Source organism: Mesocricetus auratus, unplaced genomic scaffold, assembly GCF_017639785.1.
Source record: "Mesocricetus auratus isolate SY011 unplaced genomic scaffold, BCM_Maur_2.0 Super-Scaffold_100054, whole genome shotgun sequence".
Taxonomy (NCBI): Eukaryota; Metazoa; Chordata; class Mammalia; order Rodentia; family Cricetidae; genus Mesocricetus; species Mesocricetus auratus.
Genome location: NW_024429231.1, coordinates 3,971,824 through 3,995,363, shown reverse-complemented (window position 1 = coordinate 3,995,363; position 23,540 = coordinate 3,971,824). Strand labels below are relative to the sequence as shown.

Here is a 23,540-nt window from a genome sequence, read left to right as displayed (position 1 = left end):
AGGCCAGGGACCTAGGGGGAAAACGAAATAATGCTGTTCTACTAGGGGAATGTATCAATAAAATGTCTCTCAATGACATTCTGCTATAGTCAGAGATCAGTGACTTGCCCAGCCATCATAAGAGAAGCATCCTTCTCCAGCAGACAGGAACAAATACAGAGACCTACAGCGAGACATTATACAGAGAATGAGAGACCTTGGGAAACTCAGCCCCCAAGTAAGTGAGTAAAAAAACAAAATCTCCCGGATGGTTATAGACATCAAGTTCATTATCAGGAATGGGCATTCGAGGTGGTCTCTCCACTATTGCTTAGCTTGCCAATTGGTGTTATCCCTATAGATCACTCAAGGTCACTCTGGTGCCTGATCTGTCTTCTATCCTATGATTCCCTCTTCCCCCTATTCTACTCCCAACCCCTCAACTTCCTGTTCCCCCATGACCAACTCTCTTCCTCTTCACCCCCTCTCTTCTTCCCAGGTCCCACTCCCCCCCACCCCTCGCCATGTTCCCCATCCATTCAGAGGATCTTGTCTCAATCCTCTTCTCTTGGGTACTATGCATATATGCATATCTTTTAGGTTCTTTCCTGTTTCCCAGACTCTCTATCAGTGGAAGTGCAGACTGGCACTATGCTGATCCATGTCTAAAATCCATATATGAGTGACTACATACCATGTTTGTCTTTTTACAACTGGGTTACCTCACTCAGGATGGTTTCTTCCAGTGCTATCCATTTCCCTGCGAATTTCAAGATTCCATTGTTTTTTTTCTGCTGAGTAATACTCCATTGTGTAAATGTACCACATTTTCTCTATCCACTCTTCAGTTGAGGGCCATCTAGGTTGCTTCCAGGTTCTGGCTATTATAAATAATGCTGCTATGAACTTTGTGGAGCAGATGCCCTTGTTGTATGAACCTGCCTCATTTGGATATATGCCTAAGAGTGGAATTGCTGGGTCTAGTGGTAGATTAATTCCCATTTTCCTGAGGAATCTCCATACTGATTTCCAAAGAGGCTGTATGAGTCGGCACTCCCACCAGCAGTGGAGGAGTGTTCCTCTCTCTCCACATCCTCTCCAGCATAAATTGTCTTTGGTGTTTTTGATTCTAGCCATTCTGACAGGAGGAAGATGGTATCTCAGAGTTGTTTTGATTTGCATTTCCCTGATGGCTAAGGATGTTGAGCACTTTCTTAAGTGTCTCTTGGCCATTTTAGCCTCCTCTACTGAGAATTCTCTATTTAGCTCTGTACCCCACCTTTTAATTGGATCCTTTGGTGTTTTGGAGACTTGTTTCTTGAGTTCTTTGTAAATTTTGGAGATTAGCCCTCTGTCAGATGTGGGGTTAGTGAATATCTTCTCCCATTCTGTGGCCTGCCTTTTTGTCTTTTTGATTGTGTCCTTTGCCTTACAGAAGCTTTTTAGTTTCAGAAGGTCCCATTTGTTAATTGTCGATCTCAGTGCCTGTGCCACTGGTGTTATGTTTAGGAAGTGGTCTCCTGTACCATCTCGTTGAAGAGTATCTCCCACTTTCTCTTCTAAAAGTTTCAGTGTGGCTGGATTTATGTTGAGATCTTTGATCCATTTGGACTTAAGTTCTGTACAAGGCAATAAACATGGATCTATCTGCAGTCTTCTGCATACCAGTACCCAATTATGCCAGCACCATTTGTTGAAGATGCTTTCTTTTTTATTGTACAGTTGTATCTTCTTTGTCAAAAATAAAGTGTTCCTGTGTGTGGGTTAAAATTAGGGCTTTCGATTTGGTTCCATTGGTCTACCTGCCTATTTTTGTGCCAATACCAGGTTGTTTTCAGGACTATAGCTCTATAATAGAGCTTGAAGTCAGGTATGGTGATGCCTCCTGAAGTTCCTTTATTGTATAGGGATGTTTTAGCTATCCTGGGCCTTTTGTTTTTCCATATAAAGTTGATTAATGTTCTTTCCAGGTCCTTGAAGAATTGTGATGGAATTTTGATAGGGATTGCATTGAATCTGTAGACTGCTTTTGGCAAGATTGCCATTTTTATTATGTTGATCCTACCAATCCAAGAGCATGGGAGATCTTTCCATTTTCTGGTATCTTCTTTGATTTCTTTCTTTAAAGACACAAAGTTCTTGATGTACAGGTCTTTAACTTCCTTGGTTAACATTATCCCCAGATATTTGATGCTGTTTTTGGCTATTGTAAAGGGTGATGTTTCTCTGATTTCTTTCTCAGTCACTTCATCATCTGTATATAATAGGGCCACTGACTTTTTTGAGTTTACCTTGTATCTTGCCACATTGCTGAAGGTGTTTATCAGCTCTAGGAGTCACCTTGCAGAATTTTTTTGGGTCACTTATGTAAACTATCATATCATCTGCAAATAGTGAATGTTTGACTTCTTCTTTTCCTATTTGTATCCCCTTTATCTCCTTTTGTTGTCTTCTTGCTGTAGCTAGAACTTCAAGCACAATATTGAAGATATATGGAGAGAGTGGACAGCCTTGTCTTGTTCCTGATTTTAGAGGAATTGCTTTGAGTTTCTCTCCATTTAGTTTGATGTTAGCTGTTGGTTTACTGTATATTGCTTTTATTATATTCAGGTACGTTCCTGTTATCCCTGATCTCTCTAGTACCTTTATCATGAAGGGGTGCTGGATTTTGTCAAAGGCTTTTTCAGCATCTAGTGAGATGATCATGTGTTTTTTCTTTCACAGATTGTTTAATATGGTGGATTGCATTGATAGATTTTCTACTGTTGAACCATCCCTGCATTCCTGGGATGAAGCCTACTTGATCATGGTGGATGATTTTTCTGATGTGTTCTTGAATCCAGTTTGCAAGTATTTTATTGAGTATTTTTGTATCAATGTTCATGAGGGAAATTGGTCTATAGTTCTCTTTCTTAGTTGTGTCTTTGTGTGGCTTGGGTATCAAGGTAATTGTAGCCTCGTAGAAAGAGTTTGGCAGTGAACCTCCTGCTTCTATTGTGTGGAATACTTTGAGGAGTATTGGAATTAGCTCTTCTTTGAATTTCTGGGGGGTAGAATAGGGGGAAGAGGGAATCATAGGATAGAAGACAGATCAGGCACCAGAGTGACCTCGAGTGATCTAAAGGGATAACACCAATTGGCAAGCTAAGCAATGGTGGAGAGACCACCTCGAATGCCCATCCCTGATAATGAACTTGATGTCTATAACCATCCGGGAGCCTTCATCCTGTGACGGATGGAAGCAGAGGCAAACACACAATCACTGAACTGAACCCAAGGAATCCAGGCTTCTCTGGGATCAACTTTTATTGTGCCTTGCTATCCAGGGCAAAAAATTGCCCTATACCACCATGCCCCTTAGCAATATGGACTGGGCCCTCTGCAATCAAAAACATAATAAATTCATCCACCAAGTAAATTTTCATCACAGGAATCCATTATATTATCACAAATGTAACAAATGCAGGGTGTTATCCATGTGAGTATATAGAAATTCATGTACAGGGTAGTATAATTTACAATCTTTCTTTCATAATTTCTTATTCATATTACTAGAGTACTTTCTCCATGGGAATCTGTTGCTTGTTTGTTTGTGTTTTATTTTTTGGTGTTTGTTGTTATTTTATTAGACATGCTCTCACTCTGTAGGTCAGTTTAATCTAGAACTCATAGAGCCCTGCATGGGCTTAAATTCACATCCTCCCTGGGCTGAGATTACAGGCCTGAACTACTTCACTAGACTTCCAAATGACATTCTGAAAACAATAATGCTCTAAGCACCTTCTTATGGAGTTTTCTTTAGGTCACCAAGTAATTTTAAAATTTCTGAACTATATGAGCCCTGTAATAATCAGGTAAATCAGATAACCTATTTCCCTCATAGTAGAAAAATTCAGGTTTAGTTTCATCCATAGGGTGGATTTCTTACTGAGTGATACAGATTTATCCAGATGATTTGGAAGAGAGTGGTGCTAATCTGTATACTGACAGTCTGTCCCAAAGGAGTCTGGCCACTGCTGCAAGGAGCTGGCTGAGAGGAAAACCTCGGTTCTAAAGGTGACTCTGCCTTGACCTCTCCTAAAGCAGGTGGAAGACTGACACCTGGACAGTTCTCACCAGAGACCCATGTCCAGCCCATCTTCCACTCTAGATATTTGCATATTGAGGAGGGCATGTCATGTTAGTCCCTGTTACTTCTCCAAACGCTCAGTCCTCCTCATGACAAGTTAATGAAGCAAGATGAAAAACACTACATTTGAAAGAGTTACTGACATTGGATTCTCCATACACAGCCCTGTTCAGAACAAATAATTTAAACTTTATCTACAGGACCAAAATCTTTACCTAGAAAATCCTAACACACTTCCTATTGGATTATGGTTTTATACATCTTTTTAAAGAGATTTCACAACACCACTTGCATATATGTATATTCATGAAATATGACAATACAGGGTGAGCTCCCAACTCAACCAGGAGCTTCTTCCAATATTAGTAACACTCAGCAATCTCCAGCCTTTCTCAGACAAGAGGCTGCTCTGTGGCTCCCTCCAGAGGGTGTGCCCTTGTGGCTTGGCGGTCACTATCTATTTCCCCTGCGATTTGGAAGCTGAAGAGCAAAGAGTCTCAGTGCCATCTTGGTGAACTTCCTGCCAGGTGCAAATCAACTGCACAGCTTCCTGCCCAAGAATCTCTGCTCCCAGAGATGATGGGAAGGCAGGGTGGTGGGTAGGGTGTGTGGCCGGGCAGAGATATAGGGTCTGGGGCAGGGTCTCTAGGAAAGGCAAGATCAGAGAAAAAAGGCAGGTGGGGGCAGTCCTCCAAAACTCCACCTTGCCTGCCAGGGATGCTCCAGCTCCTGTGATTTACTTGGCTCTCCCATGAATGCTCGCGTGTCCCATGTGTGTCCCCGGAGTGAACCAGAGCCACTTCTCGAAGCATTTGCTGCTGTGAGCCAGGCCCGAAGGAGATCATAGTGGGAGGCACTGCTTCAGGCTCCTTCATCTAGAACCAGGGGCTGAGGCAGTAGCTCCCTAGCTTCTGCCTGATGGTCGTTTTAGCCACCAGCTTGTCACTGCTGTTCAAGGCTAGGCCTCACCACCATTGTTGATGCTCAAACGGGACTGGAGTGGCTTCCATTCTCCGAGGTGCCCAGGTGGCTTGCTGAGCCAGTGTCAGTGCCTGGAGCTATCAGCTGGGCAGTCGATGATGAGAACACAACCTGGTGCTGTCTGTCATCCAACCCCAAGCTCAGGAGGAATGCACACTGGAGCTTGGAGTCTTATGAGCCCAACGAAGACTTCATTCAAAACAAGGGCTGCAATCTGCAGCCCTTCAATGACCAGGAAAACATCTCCAAGGTGAGCAAGGCAGCCTGTCCCCCTGAATCCCTGTGCAGCCAGGAAACTTGTGGATCCATTGTCTGGGGATAGGCCCTCAGAGAGCAGCAGGAACTTTGCTAGCCACAGACTCTTGGCTGTGGCTTGCAGATGCAGGGTGGTGTCAGGAGGCCTCGGGTAGGGTGCATTTGGGATTTTGTCAGAGTCCTTATGTTTCTGGTGGCTGGAGTATTAATCGTTTTCAAAAGGAAGGGAATTGTCATAATGATGATTTTTTTCCTGGGGATCTTTAAATGGAGTTGGCCTGCATTCTCCCCTGACAACTCTCTTCCACCCCTATTCTCTCAAAAACTAAACCAGGACCAAAGGAGTTTGCTTGTGACTGTAGATACACCCATGTATACATGTGTAGGATTAGTGTACATACAATCACACATGCACACCTACACACACACTTAAATACTATGGGTATTGACAGCTGATAGTTGTTTGTTCATGATTCTTCAAGGATATCAAAGTTTCTTTAAATGACAGATATATGCACTTTTCTACCACACCCCAAACATACAAGCAGGCACCATTTTCCTGGTATGTCTGTGACTAGTATTAATGTAGGCAGGCTTCTTTGATGCTCATTGGGAGCTTGCCAGCCCTTTGTACTAGTGCTAGATTATTTGTGGTTTTGAAAGTTGTCGTTGGTTTAACCCACTCCCTAGGAATCATTTCTCATCAAATCGTTCACAGGTTAAGAAACAGGACTACTCAGCACTGATAGTAAAAATCATACGCATTCTGTCATAACCCTGTACCTAACATGGCTCAGAGTAGAAATGTAAGGATGAACATATATGTAACAATTATAAAGGTGAATAGGAAAAGATGATAGGAGAAAGGATGAAGAATTCTGGGAAAGTTCACATGAGCCATGGCAAGATATTTAGCTGTTTTAATAGTCATCCCCACCCCCTACACACACACACACACACACACACACACACTCACACTGTTGATAAGTGTATAAAATGTAATTGATAGAATACATATAAAATGTAAAGCAATGCTCCATGGATTTGGAATGGCTATTGTAACTGTATAGAATTTCATTGAAGCCTATGTATTGTGGATATGTGTAAGTGCTTGCTTGAGTAGCTGCGTTAATCTAGCTAGATCACTGGTATATTTATTGGTTTAGTAGTTCTTTATAATGAAGTAGTTTTTCATAAAATTAAAATGAAAACAAGTGGAAACCCCCGATACCAGCTAAATAATATCCCATTGTGTACATGTACTAAAAGTTTTATTAACTGTTTCATCAGTTAATGGACATCTTAGACTGACTGTGCACCCTGGCTCCCCTGAATAGAGCAACAAAGAACAGGGATGAGCAGATGTCCCTATAGTAGAATAAAGAGTCCTTTCCGTGCATTCCAATGAAAGCTATAGCTGACCATAACCTTGCTGAGGAACTTCTACTCCATTTCCCATAGTGGCTGCAGCAGTTTACACCCTAACTAAATAAGTGTCCCCTTTCCCTGAATCCTCATCAGTGTCTGTCTGCTGCCAGTTGTCTTTTGATCTTTACCATTCAGGCTTGAGTAAGAAGTAGTTTTGATTTGCAGTTCCCTGTTGACTAAGGATGGTGAAAGAGAAATAGATTTCTCAGCCCTTTTTATTTCACATTTTATGCAATACAGTTAGTTCTACTCCTAGTTTTTTTCCAGGGTCTCACTGTGTATCCCTAGCTGGCTTGGATACACAGACATCTCTTTAACTTCAACACCAAACACTGGATCTAGAGGCTCATGTCACCATGTCCCTGCTATGCCCCAGTTTTAAATGGGGTAGTCAGATTTCTAGATGTTTAGTAATTTGAGTCCTGTGTGTTCTGGACACTAACCCTGTGTCAGAAGGGCATTGAGTAAAGACTTTTCCCTCCTTGTGGATACCTTTGCACTTGATCAATGGTGATCACTGTAGAGAAGCTTTTCAGTTTCACATGGTCCCATTTGTTTATTATTGGTCTCCCAGGGTCCTGTCCAGAAAGCCATTTCCCATGTCTGTAAGTTGAAGTGTATTGTATAAACTCTCTTATATTTGGTGTAGGAAATTAAGTTTTATGTCGAGGTCCCTGATCCATTCTTCAGAACAGTGATTCTCAAACCTGATCCATTCATTCTTTAGGGCAGTTCTTCTTGAATCGTGGGCCAAAACCCCTTGGTGGGAGTCGACCAACCCTTCCACAGGGGTCACATATCAGATATCCTGTTTATCAGATGTTTATATTACAATTCACATCACTAGCAAAGTTAGAGTTATGAGGTAGCAAGGACAGTTTATGGTATCCTCACCAAAACATGAACAACTGTATCAAATGTCTCAGCCTTAGAAAGCTTGAGGACCATTGCATTAGAGGCTGGAGGACATAGGTATTTTTGTCCAGCTAGTAAATTTGTAGTTTTCTTTACCCACTCTGAATTCTATATAAACCAGCTACCCTTGGGCCAGCTTTTTCTCTGTAATTAACCCTTGGGCTGTAGGGGGAAATGGTGTGTACGGGTTGTGGGAGGATTTCTTTCCTGGCCATGTATGTGAGAGGATACTTTCTTTAGGTACTGTGGTCTGCTGTACTCTTGTACATTGCCCTTTTTTAGTACTTGTGCCTTTCAGGCTGGACAAAGTGCTTGCCTAGTCCAAAGTCAGAATCAATCATTTAGAGCCACAGTGAGTTTTTTTTTAACTTTAACTTTTACCATAGCACGATGCTGTTCCCAGGGGCAGTAGTGAGGAACTTCCACAGGAAGTACACAGAACAGAGAGAGGTGATTGTGATTTGCCTAACAGGTTAGTGTTCCCCAGCCTTGCCATGAAAGCCCCATTCTACTGTTGGTAGACGGCCTTTAGTTGTGTTGGTCAGAAGTAATATCTAGTTATTTTTCATCTCTGAGAATCTTCATTCAACTTCTCCTCTATTAATGTCAACCAGCCCTCTGAGTGTGTGTCATAGCTTAGAAGGCAGCCTTGCATTAAATTTGCATTAGTTTATCTATCCCTTGATATCCAGGAACTTTCAGAAATACTTGGTAATGTGACAGACATCTTGTAAAAACATCTCAAAGCTGAGCATAGAGGCACTTGCCTTTAATCCCACCACTTGGGAGGGAAGCAGAAGCAGATAGATCTCTGTGAGTTTGAGGCCAGCCTGGTCTGCATAGTGAGGACCACTGTCCACTTCCTGCCCCTGCAATTTGGAAGCAGAACAGCAAGGAGCTGCACTGCTGCCTTGGGGCCACCTTCATGCCTGGTGCCAGGTGCCTCTAGCACACACCTTCTGGGTAAAGAATTTCCTGTCCCAGAGAGGGGAAGGCACAGCCTCAGTCAGGGGGCGGGGCCTAGCAGAGGTGTAGGAATATTGCATGTGCTTTGGTGCAGACATGCTGAAGTGCAGGTCAGGACAATTGTGGGCAGACATTGTGGCAGGGCCTCCGTACTCCACCTTGCTGTTGCCTTCTGCCATGTCTTTCTGGGATGCTCCCACTCCTGCGTCCTACTTGGCTCTTCAGCACCTGCTGCTTTGTCCTCGTGTGTGCGAGGTGTGAACCAGAAAATGCTTTCTGAAGTGCTTTTGAGCAGTAAGGAACATGAGCTCAGTGGGGGGGGGGCAGGATCTGAGGACACAGCAGCCTGGGCTGCTGCCTGAGGGTGCTCTTAGCTGCCTGTTTGTTGCTGCTGAGACCCTGAGGCCCATGTTACTGCTGACACTGGCCAGTGCCGCTTTGGTTGCCTGAGCTGGCACCTGCCTCCTGGGGCTACTAGTCATGTGGTCCACCATGGGAACACAACCTGGTGCTGTATTGTCCTGCCCCAAGCTTTCCCCAAGCTCTGGAAGAAGGAACACTCAAGGTTGGAGTCCTACTGGCCAGGCAGGGACATCAATCTTGAGAACACAGGCTGCAACCTGCAGCCCATCAGCAACAGGAAAACATCTCCATGGGGAGCAGTGGTGCCTGTCCCTCTCCTCCCCAGAGCATCTTGGAGCCTTGTCCATACATTGCCTGGGGCAAGGCTCACAGGGATTGGTGGAAACTTTGCTAGTTGCAGACCTCAGGGCTGTGTCTTTCATGGATAGGGAAGGGTGTGTTGGCATGCATGTGCTGCATGGAGGGGACGGGCGAGGCCTCAGGTAGGGTGCTTTTGGGATTTTGTTTGCAGTGTTGGTGGCATTCGTCCTTACCAAAAGGAAGGGAATTTTCATAACGGTCAGTTTGTTACCTGTCTATAAGATGACTGCAGAGATCTGTAATAATGTACCCAACAGGTACCCTGGCTCTCTCAAGGTATCAAAATCATGCCACACTGCCTCCATGTGTAGAATGCTATTCTATTGACTTGACTAGCTCTGATGTTTCAGTATGTGTATTCATGCCTGTGTGTGTGTGTATGGGTGTGGGTGTGCATTTGTTTGTGCAGGTATAGGTTCACATGTGCACACATGCAAGGGAAAGGCAGAAGTTGGTATTTGGTGTCTCCTGTTTTTGAAGCAGAATCTCTTGCTATACCTGAAACCTGAATCTCACTCTTTTGACTTGGATGCTGGCCTCCAAACCAGGGATCTGTGTCTCTCTGTCTCCTCTGCTAAGCACCAGCATTACAGATGTATACCTGATGTCCAGCATCTGTGTATGTGTTGTGGGTCCAAATTCAGGTCTGTATTCTTGTGCAGAAGGTACTTTAAAGACTGAGCCCTTGCCTCGCATCCCAGCATGCCTTCCAGTGACTGGGGACAGCCATAGAACTTCCCATCCTGGCGGGAGCCAAGCACCCCAGATCCCAGGACTTCTCTTCCACCACGAGACCATGGGACAGCTGTTGCTGAGTGTGTTTTAGTATTGTCTCTTTCCCATCTCTTCTTTTAGTGGGTGCAGAAAGAGCCCCTTAGGGGACCAGAGTTCCCTTTCGGTGGGTGTTAGCAAGTCCAATACTCTGGTAGTTCTTCTATTCCTCGTCCAAGTTCTGGTCCCATGGGTGGAGAAGAAGACCAGGAATCTGGGGTGCTTAGCCTCCCACCTGGTCCGCTGGTCTCATTGGTGGAAGAGAAGACCTGGGATCTGGGGTGCTTGGCTCCTGCCAGAATGGGAAGCACTGTGGAAGTTCCCAGGCAATCCCCAGGCACTGAAATGCAGGTCCGGATGCAGGGCCTGTTTTACCTGGTCCAGCCTGAACAGCTGGTCCCCCGGTCTCCCTGGATCTGCTGGTTTTCTGGTCTTGTTGGTGGGAGAGAAGACCTGGAATCTCCACTGTGCCCACTTTAAAGTTTCTCATATGTATAAAGCCATGGAAGGCTTGCTTTCCCAGCCTCAGAGATCATCATTTCTCTGACCTTTGCTTTTGTTTCCCACATTTCATGAAAAATCTAGAACCTCACTGGGGCCCTCACTCTGCAGTACCAGTCTGACCAAGGACCTGCCCCCAAAGAACTACAGTCTCGTGGTAGAGTCAAGTCCAAGGTCACACTGCCCTCAAGGTCAGTGCTTTAGCATGCTCTCAAAGCCTCCCTGCCACCACTGTCTCCCCAATCTCATTTATTCGGCCCCAATCCTTTGTTCTGACTCTGAGACAGTGTGCCACTGTCAACTCCACTTTCAAGGTAAAACAGTTATCAGCTTGTTTCCTTTCAGCCCAGGCCCGGTGCCCTGCTGGGATCTGTGTTCTCTGCCACCAGAGGGCACTGTAAAGACAAGCCAGCAATGAAACCCCTGCTACTGTAAACTTGTTGTTTTTTGTTTTTTCGTTTTTTTTTTTTCTGGCTGGTGTTTCTGAGACCCCGGATACCCATCACCTCAGAGAATTTTAGGATTAACAAAACCTAGTCTGCTTCCCACGGGTTCAGAGGCCACCCAGCTAAATTCCTGAGGTACTCAGAAGTACCTGTCCTACCTTTCTTTCCTGTTGGCTCTGCCTGCCCCTCCCTGGCAGTACCATGTTGTGACCAACTTCCCAGAAAGGCTGCTAGAATCCTAGCTGACTGCCACTATGTTTAGCACAGTATGCTTTCTGGCAAACACTTGACTTACTACACTTCAGGGAGTGGTTTCTGACACCTCAGTGACTGGTTTTCTGTTTATTGCCTTGGTCTTATGACACCTCACAAGCTTTCCCTTACAGACCGTGGCCTTCAGCCACATGCTTTCAACTCTCATCTTTCTGAGGGGCTCTGTTCTAAATTCATCCCTGCTTCCTTTGCCCAGCTGCTGCTGATCTCCCGCTACTGATTCCTCCCTCTTTAAAGACTCACCTGTTTCCACCGCCTGTCCCCTCTCTGATAGAAGGAGTTTTCCCATAGGTTTTTCACCTCCCATCTCTGGCAACCAGATGAAATGTCTCAAAGGGCCCACGCAGCCAGCTCATACCCTGTGCCCACTTATTTTGTTGTTATTTCTAGACCTGTACTCAGATCTCAAGTTGCTCACCCAAATCAACCAGATATTCTTGTGATCTGAAAAGGTATGGCCCCCATAAACTCATGTGACTGGCCGTATTGGCAGGTGTGGTCTTGTTGGAAGAAGAGTGTCAATGTGGGGGTGGAGTTTGAGGTCTGACATGCATTAGCCCAGGCTCAGTGGCAAACAGTGCTTTTCATGCTACTTGCAGATCAAGATACCGAACTCTCAGCTTGGGAAGCTAAACCCCACAGTCGTGGCAATTGATGCACTGGTCTCTCAACCCCTCATTCCTGATCAGTGTATAACCACCTGCACTGTGAGGTCTCAGAGGCCTTAGGCCTATGATTTCAGATCCATGTTCTGTTCAAACAAAATCTTCAGCATTTATTACAAAAATAACATAAATTCTCATAAATGACAATCTAGCCACATGACTCAAATAATGCCATCATTTGTTATAATTTATATTAGTATTTGACTTTCTCCTACCATCGGTCTTAAAAAATAATTTTTCAAAGTGTGTGTGTGTGTGTGTGTGTGTGTGTGTGTGTGTGTGTGTGTGGTGACACATACCTTTAATTCCAACACTCAGAAGGCTGAGGCAGGTGAATCTTTTAAGGTCAAGGTCAGCCTGGTCTACCTGGTCTAGCCAGTTCCAGGCTAGCTAGGGTTACAAAGTAAGAACCTGTTTACAAAAAAAGAAAGGAAGAGGGGCGGCTGCGGTGGTGCTGGCCGCGGCTGCTCCGCCGAAGGCCGTCCGAGCACTTGAAGAAGCTCGATGACCCAGAACGAGTGGGACCGCGCGCCTCCTGTCGTTTCTTTGCCAGGGAGGAAATGTCAAGAATTTTAGTCTAGGACCGTGTTTTTTTTTTTTTAATTAAAGCCCCGTCCCTGGAGATCCCGTGTCATGTGCCCTTTCGGTACCGTAAAGTTGGAAGAGGGACCCCGAGAAGCAGAGGTCTTTTCGCTTAGTCAGCCATGGTTTTTATGGGAGGAACCACTCTGCCATGGTTAATTACTTTAAATGAGAATAAAGGATATCGTTTCCGAGAAGATGAGAATGAATGAAGCATCTCTGCTCCTGAAAAGAAAGACCGTGTAATCACTTACATATTTGAAGACTGTATCATCCTGCTCTCCAGTATAAACAGTTTCTCTGTTCTGTGATCAATGTCACTCACAGGAACTTAAGTAACAAACGAAATGAGCCTGGGGCGTGGAAAATATGACTTTTATATTGGTCTGGGGTTGGCTATGACCTCCAGCATTTTCACTGGAGGGAGTTTCATTTTGAAAAAAAAAGGCCTTTTGCGACTTGCCAGAAAAGGCTCCATGAGAGCAGGTCAAGGCGGCCATGCATACCTTAAAGAGTGGCTGTGGTAGGCTGGACTGCTGTCAATGGGAGCTGGGGAAGTGGTCAACTTTGCTGCATATGCCTTTGCTCCAGCCACACTGGTGACTCCGCTGGGTGCTCTCAGTGTTCTTGTAAGTGCCATTCTGTCTTCATACTTCCTAAATGAAAGACTTAATCTTCATGGGAAAATTGGGTGTTTGCTAAGTATTCTAGGGTCTACAGTTATGGTCATTCATGCTCCAAAGGAGGAGGAAATTGAGACCATAAATGAAATGTCACATAAGTTAGGTGATCCAGGTTTTGTTGTCTTTGCAACATTTGTGGTCATTGTGGCCTTGATATTCATCTTTGTGGTAGGACCTTGACAGGGACAGACAAACATTCTTGTGTATATAACAATCTGCTCTATGATTGGAGCATTATCAGTCTCCTGTGTGAAGGGTTTGGGCATCACCATCAAGGAGTTGTTAGCTGGAAAGCCTGTTCTGCAGCATCCCCTGGCCTGGATTCTGCTGCTTAGTCTTGTGGTCTGTGTGAGTACACAGATTAATTACCTAAACCGGGCTCTGGACATTTTCAACACTTCCATTGTGACTCCAATATATTATGTGTTCTTTACAACTTCAGTTCTGACTTGTTCAGCTATTCTTTTCAAAGAATGGCAAGATATGCCTGTTGATGATGTCATTGGGACTTTGAGTGGCTTCTTCACAATCATTGTGGGGATATTTTTGTTGCATGCCTTTAAAGATGTCAGTTTTAGTTTAGCAAGCCTGCCTGTATCTTTTTGAAAAGATGAAAAAGCAATGAATGGCAGTCTTTCTAATGTCTATGAAGTTCTTAATAATAACAAAGAAGGCTTACCCTGTGGAATTGAATATACCGGTGATAACATCTCCCGTAGAAATGGAAATCTGACATCTTTTTAAGGATATGATTGAAAACCTCTAATTGTTATAGTGATTTTTGAGTATCAGAATGTATCTGAAAGACAAAAACTGTCCTCAAATAATGTCCTCTGAAGACAATCTTTTTTAAGTTTTCACTAATTTGGATCAAGAAATTACTTTTCTTATATTTAAACAATGGTAGCTCACTAAAATGACCTCAGTATATGGCTAATTTCTATTAACATTGTATTATTGTAAAGGTATTTTACATTTTTAGTCATTCTCCAGAAATCTAAATGCACTAATGACAATTTTAAGCCTATAAGCCTATAAAAGTGTTTTATTTTTTTCATTGGTGATGAACATTAAAATGTATGTTTGTGATCCCCATCCCATCAATCCCTCACCATACCAATGTTTTTGATTATAAATATATGTGTGTGTGGTTCCAAGGAAACAATTCTCAGGCGGTGATTTGTTACCCAGACATCTGGTTTCCCATTAGAATTTGATGGCCTCCTTTGGAAAGCACCACTGTGCTATAAGTTAGTGCTTCCTGTGTCCATAGTGACTAGAGGTCTGTGTCATCTTATGAGAGCTCTTGGACCTTTTGGTATGTGTTCATGATGGACTGTGTTGTCATTCGGCCCTTTTAACAACTCTGGGATGTCAAAGAAGACTCATGCAGTTTCTTTCTTCTTTTGGTTTTTCAAGACAGGGTTTCTGTGTGTACTCTGTAGGCCAAGGTAGCCTCAGTCTCAGAGACCTGCCTGCCTCTGCCTCACAAATGCTGGGATTAAAGGTGAGCACCGCCGCCGCCCGGCTCATGCAGCTTCCTAAATTCAGAAACTCATGCTTGGATAAAATGGCAAGTGGGAACAAGGTCCTTATTCTGATTCCAAATGCTTAGATTTAAAATGTTTGTAAAATATGGTCTTTTATTTTGCTTAAGAGTTTAAACCTTACACATTTTGGTTTTTTAGAAACTGTGAAGAATGTTCATAGAAAGATGAGAACAAGCAGGCCAATGTAAGGAGCACTTTGAGCTTCAGACCTGCCCATTTCTTAGTCATGTACTGGCCAAACAAGCAAACACCCCTCCCTCGAGACTACCCCACTGACAGGAAGAACTGAACCTAGGGCCTGTGCTTGTTTTCTGTTCTAACCACGACTGCGTAGTTGCATAGTCCTAACCACGACTGCGTAGTGGCATAGTCCTAACCACGACTGCGTAGTGGCATAGTCCCAGTTTTGTGAAATCTTCATTTCGGGGGATGCGGGTGTGTGGGGGCAGCTTTGTTTTACTTTTGCCACTCTGAGGAGCTCTTGCTTTTTTTTTCTTTCCTTCTTTTCCTCAGCTGCCACCTTTTGTGTAACTCCCTATTGGCCATCTGGGTGTCAATCAAAGGACCTAGTACATTCTACACAAATGTTCTTAAACTGAGCTACATTTCCAGCTTTCCTATGTAACTTCAATACCAGAGATAATAGTTTCCCCTCCCCCAGACCTACTGTAAGTCTGTTTATGTACTGTATCTGTTTTATTTTGCACATGTAAAAAAGCCAATGTTCATTTCCTTGGGGATGAAAAGTTTCCTCATTGAGAATGAATGTGTTGTACGTAGAACACTTTATACGTACGTAATCTTGTACACAAGCATTTATTTGGGCTATCATTTGGTAATATAGTCATTAACTTTTAAAATCTATACTTCATAGAGTGAGTACAGATGCCATTATGACTTCATATCAACAAAGATATTTTCAGTAACTTTTTGATAATAGGTTTGTTAAAGATGTAACTGAGGTTTAAAGTACAGTGGAATAGTACCTGTGTTTTATTTTCTGTGTAAAATAAACCTCAAAGCTTTTGGAAAAAAAAAGAAAGGAAGAAAGGAAGAAAGAAGGAAAGAGAGAGAGAGAGAAAGAAGAAAGAAAGGAAGGTGGGAAGGAAGGAAAGAAGAAAGAAAGAAAGACTGGGAAAATAGGTAAATTGAGCTCAATTCAGAGACAGGCAATTTTATTTAAAACTAGTTTGAATCTCCAATGTTTATTACATATGTCAACAAAACAATGTCATTGTTCTAGGTCCTAACTCAGTAATTTCTAGATGGCCTCAGAAAAGTGTGACCAGTAGTGAACTCCAGTTCATAACATTACCTTCTCTCAGTGGCGATAGGTTGGGAGGGATGGTGGGGGGGTGCAGAAGGAGGAGAGGGAGAGGGAACTGGGATTGACATGTGAAACAAGATATTTAAAATTAAAATAAAAAGAATATATAAAAAACAACAAAAAACCATTACCTTCCCTCACGTAGCAAAGCATCTGCTCCCAACAGATGTGCCACAGTAGGAACCAAGTCCCTGATGCAGTAACCGCAAACACCATATCCACACTGAAAACCACACTGGAGTGAGCACTCCCATGCTGCTTCCAGTGAATGATGACCAACTTCTCCCAGGAGCCGACTGTGGTTGACTGAGGTTACAGAGGCACAAGAGCCTAGTGCCAAGGCAGAGATGGCAGCAACAGCAGCTTTAGCAGCATGACAGGTTCTGGTTAGTCAAGGTTTCGGGGATCTCCTTTCCTTCTGTGGCAAAGCCATCTGAAGTTTCTAGAGCAGGATTCCACTTGGTCAAAAATGATACACTGTCCTGACAGGTCTCCCCTAGGCCTGCTGTTACCATAGGAACCTGACACACTACTCAAGCATGCCTTGTATCAGCACTCTGAAATCCCACAGAAAGAAACAAGCAAATTCAGTTGTCCTAGTTCATTCTTTTTTATTTTAGAAACACTCTTATTTTATATATCAATCCCCCCACTACCTCTCCCTCCCATTCTTCCAAGACCCCCTCCCATCCCCTAACTCACCCCTACCCAGGAATAGTGAGCCCCCCCCCCCAAGGTGGGACCATCAAAGTCCTTCACATCATTTGGAGGAGGGCCTAGGCCCTCTTTTGTGTATCGGGTTCCAATAGAATCCCTCCACAGGGAATGAGCTCCCAATGTCCATTTGTGCCCTAGGGATAAACACTGGTACCACTGTTAGAAGTCCCATAGACTGCCCAGGCCTCCTAGCTGATTCCCACAATCAGGGAGAGCTTAGTTGGGTCCAATGCTGGTTCCCCAGCTTTATGACTAGGGTCTCCGTGCTCTCACTAGGTCAGGTCAACTGTTTATGTGGGAAAGTCCAGCAGTTTTGGCTCCTTTGCTCAACCCTCCTCCCTCTCCGCAACTGGATTCTGTGAGTATGGCTCAGTGTTTAGCTGTGGGTGTCTGCTTCTGCTTCAATCAGCTACTGGATGAAATCTCTAGGAATGGCAACCAAGGCAGTCATCAATCTCATTATAGTGGAAGGGCATCAAAGGCACTCTCTTCACCACTGCAGAGCTTCTTAGTAGGGGTCATCCCTGTGTAAACCCGAACACTTCCCCAGTGTCAGGTCTCTCTCCAAACCTATACTGATCCCCTCTAACAAGGCATCTCCTTTCTTGCCCTCCTCTATTCCTCCCTTGTCTCAGTCCTCCTGATCTTTCCTGTTCTCCTCCCTCCCTCCCCCTCCCTTTCCCACCTCCCGCCACACCCCATGTTCCCAATTTGTTAAGCTGTTCCTGTCCCCCTCCCTTCGGGAGCCATGCAGTCTTTCTCTTGAGGTTCTGTCCTAGTTCATTCTTAATAGCAAAACAAAAACTCTACAGACTTAAGAGGCTTCAAAACACTGTGACCAGAGACACATGCTGAAACCAGCAGAGTGAGCTGGGGACATGATCACTCAGGGAACTGCAATGTTGCCAGGCAAAGATGAGGACTCAGGTTCAATACCCAGTGTTGGAAAAAAAGAATGGATCAGCAGAATGAACAAGTCATCTGGAATAGGAGGAGATATATGAAAATCCTACCTGGTAGGAGGTATCTAGATATTTAAATGACAGAATTCTACAACTAAATGAGCAACCTAGTACTAAAATGTGCAAAAGGCTTAATTATTTCTTAAAGGATTATATCAAAGCTGGTTATGCATTAATGTTCATTCTGTATCACTAGTTGCAAGAAAAATGCAAACCAGTTGGGTAGCTCTAATGCAAAATTCCAGAGTTCTCAAATTTAAAATATTCTGAAACCTGGAATACTTATATTCCCAGGTATATTAGCTATGGGATCCTTAACCTATGCTCTTCTCATCCTACTTTGATGAGGCATCTGGTATGCTCACAGTCAATGGAAAGTAGAATGACGGTTACAAAGGGATGGGAATGAGGCCTGGTTAACAGCTACTGCACATCAATTCAGAAGAAAAGACACTGGAAACTTTCTGCATAGCAACATGCATACTCTAAATGTCTAAATGCTCTAGATGGCAATTTTCACATGGATTCCCTTTCTTTTTTTTTCTTTCTTTCCTTTCTTCAAAGACAGGAAGTTAATGTTGGACAGTTGAGGCTGGCCTTGAACTGCTGATCCTCCTGTCTCAGTCTTCCCAGACCTGAGGTTACAAGTGTGTGCCATCATGCTTGCCTTGGTTTTTGTTGTTTCTACACATCTATTTTTTACCAGAAATAGAAGAAGAAAAGAGAAAAATTTGACTAAAATGTGGGTGTAATAAATATGTACATACTTTTTCTTTGTGTTTTACACTAGATATTCAAGCCAGGGCTTCATGCATGATAAATAAGTACTCTATCACTGAACTACACACCCAGCATCTTTTCACTTTTGAGAGACAGGATTTCACTAAATCCTCTGTATGTCTTTGAACTCATGGTTCTCCAGACTTGGCCTCCTAAGCAGGAAGCTCACAGATTCTTGCCTGGTCAACATCAATAACATTCATAGAAAACTTAGGATGCATGGTAGCAGGCTCTCACACTAACCCAAAGAGAATCTTGGTCATGGTGAAGAGTAAAATTTGACTTTGGCCTCCTCTTTCACGATAATCATCAGTGTCAGTCTCCTCATGTGCTAGTGAAGGCTTGACACTACTTAATCTCTGCACTCCCATTTACCTACCTCTGAAAGTCTATGTAACTAACACGCTCAGTCACCACAGAGAGTGTATGGCAGACTGGCATTACCTCTGCCTTCTCTCAGCTATCCTTAGATGTCACAGGTTCTTGTAAACTTTGCAGACAACACAAGGGCCAGACCACATTCCTGCAGCAATGACCAGGCCCGATGTGGGCCTGTGGCCCTAGCTAACAGGAATGCCACATTCTCCACATTGGCAGGGGAAGGCCCCTCACTGAAGCTCCCAGTTAGTGACTCCTGAAGAGTTGGCCTTGTGTTCTTGTTCTGTAGTAGATGTAAGAGAAGCTTCCATTCCTCCAAGGTCACAAGAATTAACCCCACATTCAGAAACACAGAGCATATATGCTCCATACATGAACTGTGAGTACTGTAAGAACAGCAAAAGAAACACATTCAAGAACTGTCTCTTCACTTCAGCACAAGCCACCCAAACACACAGAATTAATATCATCCTCAGATTTCCTGAATATGCAACAGAGAACTAAACAGATACAACTTCTACACTCCTGCAGCAATCAGATTAGCAAAGGCCTTAAACAGACAAATGCATCACTTGTTATAAACCATGTTTGGTATATGATGGAAGAGAAGTCACAGCAGATAACCTGAGGAATGTGCTCAAAGATACCTGGATTCACGGAAGAGAAAGAATATACAGACACAAAATTGTCTTGTCTGGAACCATGTATTCATGCAGTAGTATGGACATGTACAGCTTACAGACATGAACATGCATATTAAATGTAAGTGCTTTAAACGTTGACCATCATGAAGACATCTGTTTGCTACTGATCCAGTGCATGTTTCCCTTCCTGGCTCTTCTCTTTTCTGCTCAAATACCAACTGCTTAGGATTGTGCTACTGTGTCTAGGAAGCTTTTTATAAGAGGAAGGCTGAAAAGCCAGGGACATGGAGGGAAGCAATAGTTTTCCAGGAAGGCAGTGGCCAGGACAGGCTAGCAGCTTTGGCTGCACCTCTTCTCGTTTTCCTGAGCAGAACTAGCTCCGCTGGGAAACCACACACTCATACTGACATCTATTATAGCTTAGAGACTGAGTTGGCTGATTCACACTTGGGGCCTCGATTGCTTTTGTGCGCTCTGAGTCAATCCCCTGGAAGTTGTCTTGGGACTGTGTTGTGACAGGTATCCCTGATTCAGCTACCAGTGCCCCTTCTGTCTGAGAATTTGGTCACAATATTACTAGTCACGTTGTGTAACGATAATGGGGGTTCACTTCCGTTTCAGCTACTAAGTACCTTCTTTCAGGGTCTCTTTCCTATGAGTAAAAAGGGAGAGTAGCTTTAACTGGCTTTGGCTTTAGAACACTCGTTTTTCCCTTTGAAGAAATAGTCTTTTTATGTAACCAAGACACTTGGAATGTAGCCTAGGCTGAGCTCAGAAATGTAATAGTCCTGTCTCAGCCTCTGGTGCATTAGAGTTTACAAGCCTCTCTTACTGCATCCAACCCAGAGAGCATCCTTGAGACTGGCAGCACTGGGTTCTGTCAGTATGTTAAAAGACAAAAAGTGATTCTCCTGGCTATTGATCTGGCACGCAAAGGCCCAGTCTTCTCATGTAGCCTTGGTTTTGTCCAGTCACTGGTGTTAATTTCTGATGATTGTTGGATCTAACTTGAATGGTGGGTGAGAGAAAGCAGTGGTTTTTATTTTATTTTATTTTTTCAGAAAGAAATAAACCACATGTTCTCTTTTATATGCAAAGTCTAGCCAATATACATAAAAATGTACATATGGATACAATACAATATGAAGGAAAGACTGAATATAAAGGAGCAAATCTGGTGGAACATTTTGTTAACTGAGGTGGCCTCTTCCAAAATAACTCTAGCTTGTATCCAGTTGACATAAAACTATCCAGCATTGTGATTATAATTTAAATACATTCTTTTCCTGTATTATCACTAATAACCTTGAAATCCACCCTGTGACATTATCTCTAATTAATGATAATGCCTATTCAACACTAAAGATGCTTCCTTCTTAAACAGATCTCATGTCATAGGGAGGAATCTAGGGTACTACACAAACTCAAATGCTGTGCCATCTCTATAATCCAAGTCCTACTTACAGTCTGAGATGAGAAGAGTTTCACACTGTGGAGTCCTCCATGGTTGTCTCAGGGTTTCTATTGCTGTGAAGAGACAGCATGACCACAGCAACTCTTATAAATGAAAAACATTTCATTGGGGATGGCCTACAGTTCAGAGGTTTAGCCCATTTTCATCATAGTGGGTCATGGTGCTGGAGCAGGAGCTGATAGTCCTGTATCTTTATACAAAGGCATCAGGAAGTAACTTAGGCACTGGGCATGTCTTGAGCATATATGATATCTCAAAGTTCATCCCTACAGTGACTTACTTCCACCAACAAGACCAACAAACCCAAATCTAGAGCCACTCCCTATGAGCTTATCGGTGCCAATTACTTTCAAACTACCACAACAGTGTACAATACTGAGGCATTATCAAATGTACTTGGGGCCTTAGTGCGCTTAAACCTATAGCTATACATTATTGAGGAAACACTTTATGGTGTACATTTCCCTCTCATTTTATATGGATTATGTCTGATTTTCAAGCATCTAAAATCAACTATAAATGAAATAAATAAGAATATGGTAGTTATCATTATCAACAGCAGATACAGGAAACAATCCAAGCTATATCTAATTCCAAAGCCCATTCCTGTATTTTTACCTTATCATCTTGAATTTTGAGATTCTTGACTATATTCCCTAAAATTCCTAAGAGAAGCATAAGGGAAAAGTAAGATTTGTCAATATCCTCATGGTCCCATGCAGTGTTAACATTAGTATCAGTTGTTTAATAATTAATAATCTAGGTCTGGTGGTGAAGGACTGTAGTTCCAGCTTCTTGGCAGGCTGAGGCAAGTTCAAAGACAGCCTGAGAAACATATAGGAACCTGTCTCAAAATAGAAACTAAAATGGGAGATGTGGCTAAGTATATAGTTATGCAGTAGAGCACTTGCCCATCAAGCACAAGGCCCAGTGTTCAACTCCCCAGTTACTGAAAAAGACAGTTAACATTTAGTGAACTTTTGAATATATTTACCACTTTGCATCTCTTCAGGATCCCTGGAGGTAACGTTGAATTTGTCAGATTTTTTTTTACCATTGGCAAACACCAGAGAGTTTAAAAAGTAAATGCTCCCTTTGGCTCTGGGTCCCAGGGGTTCCAGGCCATGGTTTCTGGGAAGGTGTGGTGGAGGAGAGCAGCCCCCATCATTAGCCCAGGAAGCAGAGGGAAAACCTATGCTCTGTGCTTCTGCCCTCCCTTATTACTCCATCGACGGCCTCAGCTTTCTTTATCTTTTGCCTTACCCTCTTATGACCTGTTGAGTGACTGCCATTGACCTTATAATGCAAAATTTTCCAGCTTAGTATCTAGATAGAACAAAAATTAATTTGCCAGAAGTTAAACCTCTTTTTTTTGGTATGTTTTTTTTTCTCCAGATTTATTTTGGTAAAAAAAATCAGATATAACCTTTCAAAAATTACATTAATGTTTAACATGCATTCAAATAACTTTCTTTTTTTCCAGTTTAAATTTAGATAAGAAATGAGGTTGCTTCACAAGTCAGTTCCAGGTCCCTCTCCCATTCCCTCCCCTCCTCCTGTGCCCTCCCCCCAATCCCCCCCCCGTTATCCCCTCATTCCCCCAGGGAGGGTGAGGCCCTCCATGGGGGTGTCCATAGTCTGTCATTTCATATAGGACAGGGCCTAGAACCTTCCCTAAGAGTTCAGGGTGAGAGTGCACCTCACATTGTTCTATGGGAGTCCAAAGTCCGTGTGTATATATGGGATGGGTACTGATCTGCTGCCCAAGGCTCAATAGGTTCCCTAGGCCTCCTCACTGACACCCAGATTCAGGGGGTCTTGATCAGTCCCATGCTGGATTCCCAAGCTGATGCCTGGGATTCAAGAGTTAACCTTTGTCTGGTCAGCTGTTTCTGGGGATTAAACCAGCCCAGTCTTAATCCCTTTGATCATCAGTCTTCCCTCTCTGTTACTGACTTTCTTGAGTTACTGGCTTTCTTGAGTTCAGCTCAGTACTTAACCAGCCGCTAAATGAAGTTTCTGTTTCCCAGACTCTCTGGCCATAGGATTGAAGGCTGGCACTCCCCAGATCTATGTCTAAAATCCATATATGAGAGAGTTCATGCCATGTTTCTCTTTTTGTGACTGGGTTACCTCACTCAGGATGGTTTCTTCTAGTGTCATCCATTTGCCTACGAATCTCATGATTCCATTATTTTTTTCTGCTGAATAGTACTCCATTGTGTAGATGTACCACATTTTCTCTATCCACTCTTTGGGTGAGGGACATCTAGGTTGCTTCCAAGTTCTGGCTATTACAAATAAAGCTGCTATGAACATAGTGGAACAGACATCTTTGTTGTATGAATGGGCATCTTTTGGATATATGCCTAAGAGTGGAGTTGCTGGGTCTTGTGGTAGGTTTATTCCCA

At 43.3% G+C, this 23,540-nt stretch overlaps 1 pseudogene; it reads left to right on the top strand.

Annotated features, from left to right (window-relative positions):
- Positions 1 to 12,842: 12,842 nt before the first annotated feature.
- On the top strand, positions 12,843 to 14,102 carry LOC121136204 (annotated as a pseudogene).
- Positions 14,103 to 23,540: the final 9,438 nt, after the last annotated feature.